This window comes from Micromys minutus, assembly GCF_963924665.1.
Source record: "Micromys minutus genome assembly, chromosome: 6".
Taxonomy (NCBI): Eukaryota; Metazoa; Chordata; class Mammalia; order Rodentia; family Muridae; genus Micromys; species Micromys minutus.
The window spans coordinates 38,451,299-38,461,141 of record NC_137975.1 but is presented as its reverse complement, the minus strand read 5'-3'; positions in this window follow the sequence as shown (position 1 = coordinate 38,461,141).

Here is a 9,843-nt window from a genome sequence, read left to right as displayed (position 1 = left end):
ACAGTGTACTTTTGTTAGAGTAAGATATATATATATATATATATATATATATACATTTTTAAATATAATTATTTCATAACTTTGGATAAAACACAGCTTTTCTGAAACTCAACATTTTTTATTATTAAAACTAGAAGAATAACAACATCACTTATCTGTCATAAGGCAGAAAATAGTTACAAAAATGAGAGTGTTGGGGGAAAGCCTGCAAAGTGACAAGCCTACACAAACCAAATATACATGTCTAAGGAATCCTCGGAGAAGGAGAAATAGTGGAGGAGGAACACGTCAATTGGTTGTTCAATACCAGATGATCAGCTATAATGATATACATACCAAGTAAGGGATATTTATGTATTTAGGAATGTATGCATACACATATGTACATGCACACATAACCTTATGTAAGTATACATATTATTAAACATATGTATGTATATACATGTATGTGTCATAAAATGTTAATGACCAAAAAGGTCATTCACTTGAAAGGAAGCAAGAAGTATATAAGATTGTTTGGAGGAAGAAAAGAAAAAAATTGTAAATTTACTTTATGATATTTAAAAAATGAAATAAATTGTTTTTCATTTCTCCCCTTAGAGATATTTCCATTATATAATACATGTATACTTGGATATTTGTCCAACTTAGATTATTTCACCAGTTGTAAAATTGTAGTATATATACATGAATATAGTCCTTTAGAAACATGTTTCATTAGTAGTCTTTAGGGGTTTTGTGAAATGGTACAAATCTGTTAACATGAAACTTACATAGTTCTAGGTCATATTTATTTATTTAATGTCATTTATTTAAAATCATGTGTTCACAATTGTATGTGAAATATTCATGAATAAATAACTATATATTCAGTGTTTTTAGAAAATATTTTATATTAATAGTCAAATAAGTTATATTTAGCCTAGAATTATATCTAAGATTCATTTTACATTTAATGAAAATTAATATCATTGAAACAAACAAACCTTTGACTACACATTAATAAGCCTTTAAGTTTATAAAGTTTCCTTGAATATGCAATTTCTATTAATATGATATATTTTGAAAGAACTATGTAACATGCATCATCTTCATTGAACATAATCACTCATTTATTCATGTAATTGCCAACAGTAACCAATAACTTACTTTTGTGTTGTAAAATTATAGACAAATAATAAACTATCTCATATTATAATAGAAAACATTGCTGTATAGCAATGGAAGATAATCCAAAGAAATTTTTAGTCAGTAAAAAGCAGATTTATTTTATATAAAAATTTATATAAAGAAAAAAACAGAAAGTATATGCCAGCAAATACACTTCTGAAAATAAATATCCTGGAATCTAAAAAAAGCATATTTATTAAATTTGCTTGTCAGAAATATTAAGAAAATCTTTAGAAATATTTTGTGAATACTGGCATAAAAGTATTACTAAATATCACTAAACTAAAATTGGCTGAGTTTCAAGGCTTTCAGCATTACCAACACGTAATTACTGGTTCATATTCTGACACTACACAATTCCAAATCTCAATATTTCTGAAATGACTAGTGTTATAATTGGCTTTAACTTTCTTATCTGCTCACTGACTTCCACTGTAATGCTGTATACAGATCATTTACCTCTGAGGACCAATGTATCTGATCGGTAAAGAGCAACAATAGAATCGTTTAATGTTGAACTCTGAATGTTATTAAATAAAATTACAGCTTATATGATGGGGAAATATTAAAGTACACTGATGTAATTGGCATTTTTCATCTGTTTTTTAATACTTATAACAGGTAAGAAAAAAAAAGATCATTCAGAGACTGTCTTACCTGTCGATCTACCCCATGTGCAGCCACCAAACCCAAGCACTATTGCTGATGTCAAGAAGTGCTTACTGGCAGGGACCATACATAAATGCCTCCTCAGAGACTTTGCCAGAGTCATATAGATACTGTTGAGGATGCTTGTAGCTAACCACTGGACTGAACATGAGGACACCAATAAAAGAGCTAGAGAAAGGACTGAAGAACCTGAATGATTTTGCAACCTCATGAGAAGAACAACATTATCAACCAACCAAATCATCTAGAATTCCCATGGACTAAAACTCCAATCAATGTGTACACATTGAAAGACCCATGGCTCTAATTGCATATGTAGCAGAGGACAGCATTGTCTGGCATCAATGGGAGAAGAGGCCTTTGGTCAGGTGAAGGCACATTTTCCCATGTAGTAGAATGCCAAAGCACTGAGGTGGAGAGGGTTACTGGGAGAGTAGCACCTTCATGCAAGCATGTGGAGAGGAAGTAGGATAAGAGGGGAGGGGAAAACATTTGAAATGTATAGAGAATATCTAATAAAATAATTTTAAAAATACCCTGATGTAATTGGCATTCTTTTTTCTGTTTTATAATACTTAAAATGGGTAAGAACTGGTTTGTTGGTTCCATTACATATTTATTCATATCTCATAGTTAACAGTTTATTATTATTATTATTATTATTATTATTATTATTATTATTTAATCCTTTTTTACTGTCCAAGTTATGCCTTCCTGGCCTGCCCTCTGACTGTTCATCATCCCATACCTCTTCCTCTGTCTACAAGAGATTGTCCCACCTCCACTAAACCTACCTACCCACTTCTTGTGGCCTCAGATTCTCAAGGGTTTAGCACATCTTCTCTCACTGAGTCCAGACCAGGAAGTCCTCTGCTGTATGTGTGCAAGACCTCATATCAGTTGGTATATGTTGTCTGGTTGGTGGTTCAGTGTCTGAAAGATCTCAGGCATGCAGGTTAGTTGAGATTGCTAATCTTCCTACGTGGTCACCCTCTTCCTTAACTTCATCCAGATTTCCGTTAATTCAATCATAGGGGTACTTGGATTCTGTTCATTGGTTAGGTATACATATCTGCACCTATCTCTTTCAGTTGCTTCTTGGTCCTCTTGGACGGCGTATAAGCTATGTTCCTGTCTGCAAACACACCATAACATGAATAAGTGTGTCAGGCCTTGGAGCCTCCTCTTGAGCTGGATCCCAATTTGGACCTGTCATTTCAACTCATTTTCCTCAATCTCTTCTCCATTTTTGTCCCTGAAGCTTTTTTTTAAAAACAGGAACAATTCTGGGTAGGCGTATTGAACCATGGAATGACAATCCTATCTCTCTACTTGATGTCCTGTCTTTCTGCTGGAGGTAGACACTACAAGTTCCCTCTCCCCACTGTAGGACATTTTATCTATGGTCCTTCCCTTTGAGTCCTGAGAGTCTCTCACCTCCCAGGTCTCAAGTACATTCTAGAGGTGTACTGGCTTTTTTTTTTTTGTGTGTGTGTCAACTTGATACAAGTTGGAGTTATCACAGAGAAAGGAGACTCAGTTGAGGAGATGCCTCCATGGGATCCAGCTGTAAAGCATTTTCTCGACTAGTGATCAAGGGGGGAGGGCCCAGCCCATTGTAAGTGGTACCATCCCTGGGCTGATATATCTGATTCTATAAGAAAGCAAGCTGAGCAAGCCATGGGAATCCAGCCTGTAAATAACATCCTTTCATGGCTTTTGCATCAGCTCCTGCTTCTTGACCTGCTTGGATTCCAGTCCTGATTTCCTTTGGTGATAAACATCACTGTAGGATGTGTAGGCTGAATGATCCATTTCCTCCCCAACTTGCTTCTTGGTCATGTTTTGTGAAGGAATAAAAACCCTGACTAAGACAAATTGCTGCCAGCATAGTGGGGTATTCCTGTGGCAACCCGACCATGTTTTGAGAAAGACTGTGGAAAAACTTTGGAACTTTAAGCTAGAAGGGCAATTGGGATGTTAAGAGCTCTGTGGGATGTCTTTAGAAGCTTGGAAGATAATATTGAAAAGAGTGCAGAAAATGGAGGCTTTGCTTGTGAAATTTTATAGGAAAGAATAAAGAGATTTGAAGCACCATTGCCACAGAAGTGGTGTTTTTAAAAAGGCTAAAAAGATTGTGGATCACAGGTTTTATGGCTGAGTTTGGTATGGCTTTCAACTAACAGAAATTGATACAAATGTAAAATCAGAATACATAAATATTTACTTAATCATCTATATTCTTCACTTGGAGATGGCCCAACAGAGAGATCATGCTTGCATGTGATAAATATTTAACTTTCTCTCTCTCTCTCTCTCTCTCTCTCTCTCTCTCTCTATATATATATATATATATATATATATATATATGGTGTGTGTGTGTGCGCATGCTCACGTGTCCTACACAAGAGGTCTGTGAGGTTATATATGCACAGAGGTTCATTTGCATATGAAGGTCTAGGAAAGATGTTGGGAATTATTCTCAGTGGCTCTCCATTTTACTGAAACAAGTTTTCATTAAAATAACTTTTCTTTCTTTTTTATTGGATATTCGCTGTATTTACATTTCAGATGTCTGATTGAGGGGCTGACAAAGTGATGAATCAGAGAAAGATTTGATAAAACATGTCAGAGCTAGGATATGCTCAGCTCTCATGAAAACAGCACATTGCAAGGGAAACTAAGGGCAGTGCAGGGATAATCAGTGGGTTGTTCTCAGTGGGTTCTGTTCAGTGAGTTGGAAGTCAAAGCAGTGGGGACAGTACAGAAGAGTTGAGTTTCTCTGTGAGTTCATGCTGTTCAGTGCAGGTCAACAAAGGCAGTTGAAGAGAATGAGAAGGAGCCAGAAGATTTAAAAAACTGCTAGAGTTCCGTTGAGGCCAATCAGAGCAATTGTGTAAGAAGCTAAGAGAAGCCAGATTGAATCAGCTTGGAGAAGAGTTAGAGCAAAACAGCTGAGTTGAACCAGCCAGCCATAGTTCAAAAAGAAACAGAAGGGTGATCTCATCCAACAGTAAGTCTCAGTGGCTGAAAATATTATCTGCCTTGATAAGATGACATTAAGGCTAGAAGTTTTCAAGACCAGGCCTAAGCTAGCAGAGGGAGACAGTCATCGTCTGAGACTACAATTACTTCAGGCACATAAAAGTTACCCCTAGAGACAATAATGGGAACATACTTCTTTCCAATAAGATGCTAATTGCTGAAGAAAGTATAGTTAATTAATAAGATGAATTAATTAACCTAAGAAGAGAAAACAATTGCTAATAATAAAATATATTATAGGGTTTTGATGCTAGTAATAATTCTACCAAAAGTTTAGACTGTTACAGTCACTCCCTCTTTGTTACATTGTTTACTTTGCTTTGCTGTTTACTTCTCCTTAAACGTCTTCCATTATGTAGTTACATAAAAATGCCCTCCTTCATATTAAGTGTATATATATATATATATATATATATATATATATATATATATATATGCATATATACATATATATACATATATATCAATACACAGTAAACATTGCACTATGTTTAGTTAATCAAAGGGACCTTTAAAAATCATTTAAGTAGTAAATAATCTACACTACACGCAGCCCAGTACTTTATAGAACAATTTATTTCCACAAGAAAGTCTTAAAGAATAACCGCCTTTGTGTTGACCCTTCACAGTCTAACAATAATGTGACTGCTCCCATATTTACATGGAATCATATAATTTGTATTAGTTTTTTGGAATTTCAACTATATTATTAAAGAGAATGTAGTGAATTTACCTTAGATGAGCTTGCTGTAGCATATGGGTTTTTAATTGGAGGTCTGTGAGATTGCCCAACAGGTAAAACTTACTGCTGCCCACTTGAGCAAACTAAATACATGTAACAAATGAAACTTTAGGAGTTACATATTGTGACCACCGTTCTTTGCTTTTCTTAAATATGAATATATAAAAATTAAAAATAGTAATTTAAATATTGTTAAGTTTTTACGTGTTTAATCATTTTTTTCATTTTTTTTTTTTTTTTTTTTGCTTTGGAATTTTCTCAGATATACCAGTTTGATTTTACAGTTCTGCATATTGGAGTTTAACCTTGACCTCCAGATTTGTCTTCACTTCTTAAACACTGGGTTTACTGTCATTTTCTTCCAAAACAAGTTATATTAAAATACTCTTTAAAACATTTTTGAGATAATAATTTAATTACATCATTGTCTCCCTTTTTTCTTTTCAAATCCTGCCCTAAACATCTTCCTCTTGCTCTTTTCGATGTTTTAGCCTTGTTCTCTTTAAATGGTGTTAAATATATTTATGTACATATATTTTTATCTACCCAAATAATGAAACACAATTATGTGAAAAAAATGTTGGACATATACATATCTAATTCATTTTATTAATCATGGAATATTATCATAATGAAATGTCCTATGAAGTTCAACAGTAATGTAGCTTTGGGAACTAAGATAATAAAATGTAAAATGCTATGAAACAAGAAGGCAAAAAGCACAATAGAATATACTCTATCAAGTTTAGAACATTCTCTGACCTCTTTCTGACCCTAATGATGCCAGAACTGGAGAGCCTGATGCCAAACAGCTTGTGGGGGCAAAGTCCCTGGTATTCAGATACAGCTCTTTTCCTCATTACTTATGCAGTTCTAATAAAAGTAGCTTGATGTGGTGATTAAATTAAATTAGATTATACATGTAAAGTGCCTGTGCCTACCAAAGCCTTACTTAAAGGTCATTATTAGTTGCATTAATTGTGGCATAGCACCTGCTATGGGCAGCATCACGCAGGGAGAATACAACGATTAAAATTGCAACGCAATAAACAAAATGCTCTCTCTCTACTAACATCAACCTTCTAGGGTATTCTGAAAAAGCAGCTACAATTTTCTAAAATGCGTCGGTGAATCATGAGCTGTATAAGTCACTGTCAGTTAGGTTCAACTAAAATATTCACTTTATGTTTTTTCCTCCCTCTGCTGAACATTTGCTTTTAGTGGAGCTGCATCTTATTTTTCCTTACACATATTTACAGAATAGAAAATGAGAATTGCTTTCCACAGTAGGAAGGGACAATAATTATGTTTTAAAAATTTCTATTTATTTATTTATGTATTTCCATGTTGGAACACTGAAGAACATAAATTAATTGGTAAGATATAATTTATTTAAACTTTATTATGTAGAATATTTTATGTATAAAAACGTTATTAGAGACTCATCTTGAATTCTTAGACGTATTAGGATTCAGAACAACAGTTTTTATTCTTTTTTTCCCCTGTCTTTCCTTTTGATTTTTCTTTACTTCTTTTGTTTTTGCTAAAAGTAAGATACTAGTTGGCTATTTTTAAAGCAGATAGTTAAATGATAATATATGAATTTGATGATCAAAACTCAGCTTCTATTGCTGTCTTTCTTATGTACAAAATAGTTCTTAGTTTCTTCTGTGTAAATTAGTCTTACTCATTTTATCATAACTATTATTATTATTATTATTATTACTGTTATTAGTAATAATTATTGAGTCATTTTGAGGTATAAAATTATTTAACTAAGAAACGTTTTAATTTGAAATCAAAGAGAAAAAGAAAAAAGGGAGGCTTTAGGAGGAGAGGAATAATGGAGAAAATAATAATTAAAATTCATAAACTTGTCCTTAGAAGCATTACAAGTTGGCTATTGTGTCACATAGGCATCAGTGGGTAGCAGAGAGGAGGGACGCTAATGTCTAAAAAGTGTTCTGTCCTATGAACATCTAGTCTAGCATTACCGGAAGAAAGCAAGCTTGAGAAGACTATCAGTCTTAGGTTGCAAACGCTCTTACAACTTCCAGGACCTTGAGCCAGCCAGAGACTAGTAGAACCATACCGGGAACCAAGATTCTCCTGTGGGACCTGGACACCAACAACACGTGCATGAGACTACTGAAGCGGGCTAAGTGAGGTGCTAGGCTGACGTGACTTTCAATTGTACTGGACACTGCAAAGACCTTGGGGAGTAGACCAAGTCAGAGTTGACACCTTTCAGATGCCGTACTGCAGCATGTGTGGGCCATAACACTCTTCAGACCACTCCTGAGATGAACCTAGACACTCTAGGACCAGGGGTGCCTCTGAGAGTAGCAAGCAAGTGGTGGGGAAAGAAAAAGAAAGAGAAACAGAAGGATGTGGGCACAGTGAAGAAAGACACAAGTAGAGACTCAAAAGTAATGAGAACAGCATAATGTGAGTAACCAGCAATGTCACCTAGGGCCATCGTTCTGTCCTGTGCTGTCACCAGGGACCACATCTTGGTATGTAGAGGCAAACTACATTACCATCAAAGGTTACCAACCAGGAATGTTGATGCCTGAAGGCTATGGTGAACCAGCCCCACCCCTCAGCAGTGCATCATGGGAGCGATGTCCTTGGGAGCATGAATGCAGGAGAGTTTACTCTGTACTTAGCTTGCTCTGCTACTCCTCTTTATGGCAGTGTGGGAAAGCCAATGCCTGAGGTAAGAGCTTGGGAGACCGGGCCCTACTACTCATCTCTTGTGAGGTAACATGGGGTAAAAGAGAGATACCTTTCCTTCCCGGAGCAACTCACCACATGCAGCAGGTAGGAGATCTGGCCCTGCGGACGGGAGAGTAGAAGAGTGGATCCTGCCCTCTACCACCTGAAGCACGCAGGAGACTGGATTCTGAAAGGTTTCATGGCTGTCAGGACCGTGAGCCAGCCAGAAAATGCAAAGTGTAGCTGACTCTGGTGGCATGGTGGGTCTGCGAGTGAGCAGGTCTGGAGGGCACAAACACGGAATAGCTTGTCCTGCAAATTGTCTGGCATGGGGCAAAATTGGCGAGGGAGGGATAATTCCACCCTTTTCCCTTGCCACCAATGGAAGGCAAGAGATCTGTCCCTTATTCCATGGAAATAGGAGAACTTGCCTTATCCCTCACTTGCTACAACACTCTGCAGAGTGGGACTTGTTTCAGGGTAGATCTGTCTCTGGTGTCTAGAAGTCACAGCTCTGAGGGTGTGGGAGAAAGAGAGTCAATGGGCAGACCAGTTCAGATACATCTCCAGTGCCGTCAGTGAAGTCAGCCACGCAGACATCTACACCATTGATAAACTTAGAGTGCACATGAAGGAACCAGCCTCCAGATCAAAAATCGCAGGCTTTGCACAACACAGGACAACAGTAGAATATCAAAAGGGTACTCCCAAAGAGGCTCCACTGTTGCTGGGGTAACAGAAGCCTGCGACCTCATACCTGACTATGAACATTTGCAAGCAACGAAGTGTAAACAGAAAGATATACTTCAGGACACACTGTAACATTACAGCATCAAGATCTATTTTTCTCTGTTAGGGAGAGGTTTGAAATGGTATAGGGTGAGTATGAAGTGAATGGGAGAAGAGTAGTATTGGGGTATTTGATGTGAAATTCACAAAGAACCATTATGGCTTGTGCTATAAGGTCAAATATCGACAAATGAGATTGCAAAGTTTCTGTAAGGAGAGGACACCATCCAAAAACAAAACGGTGGCCAACAGATTAGAAAAAGATCTTTACCACCCCCACATCTGATAGAGGCCTAATATTCAAGGTATACAAAAACCTCAAGAAGTTAAACAACACAGAATCAAACAACCTTATTAAGAAATGGGGTACAGAACTAAACAAAAAGTTCTCAACTGAGGAATATCGAAAGGCTGAGAAATATCTAAGAAAGTGCTCAACATCATTAGCCATCAGGGAAATGCAAATCAAAACAACCCTGAGATTCCACCTCACACCAACCAGAAAGGCTAAGATCAAAAATTCAGATGACAACAGATGTTGGAGAGGATGCAGAGAAAGGGGAATACTTCTCCACTGCTGGTGGGGTTGTATACTGGTAAAACCACTCTAGAAATCAATCTGGTGATTTTCAGAAAATTGGATATAGTACTACCTGAAGACCCAGTTATTTCACTTCTGGGCATATACCCCACAGAAGCTCCAACATACA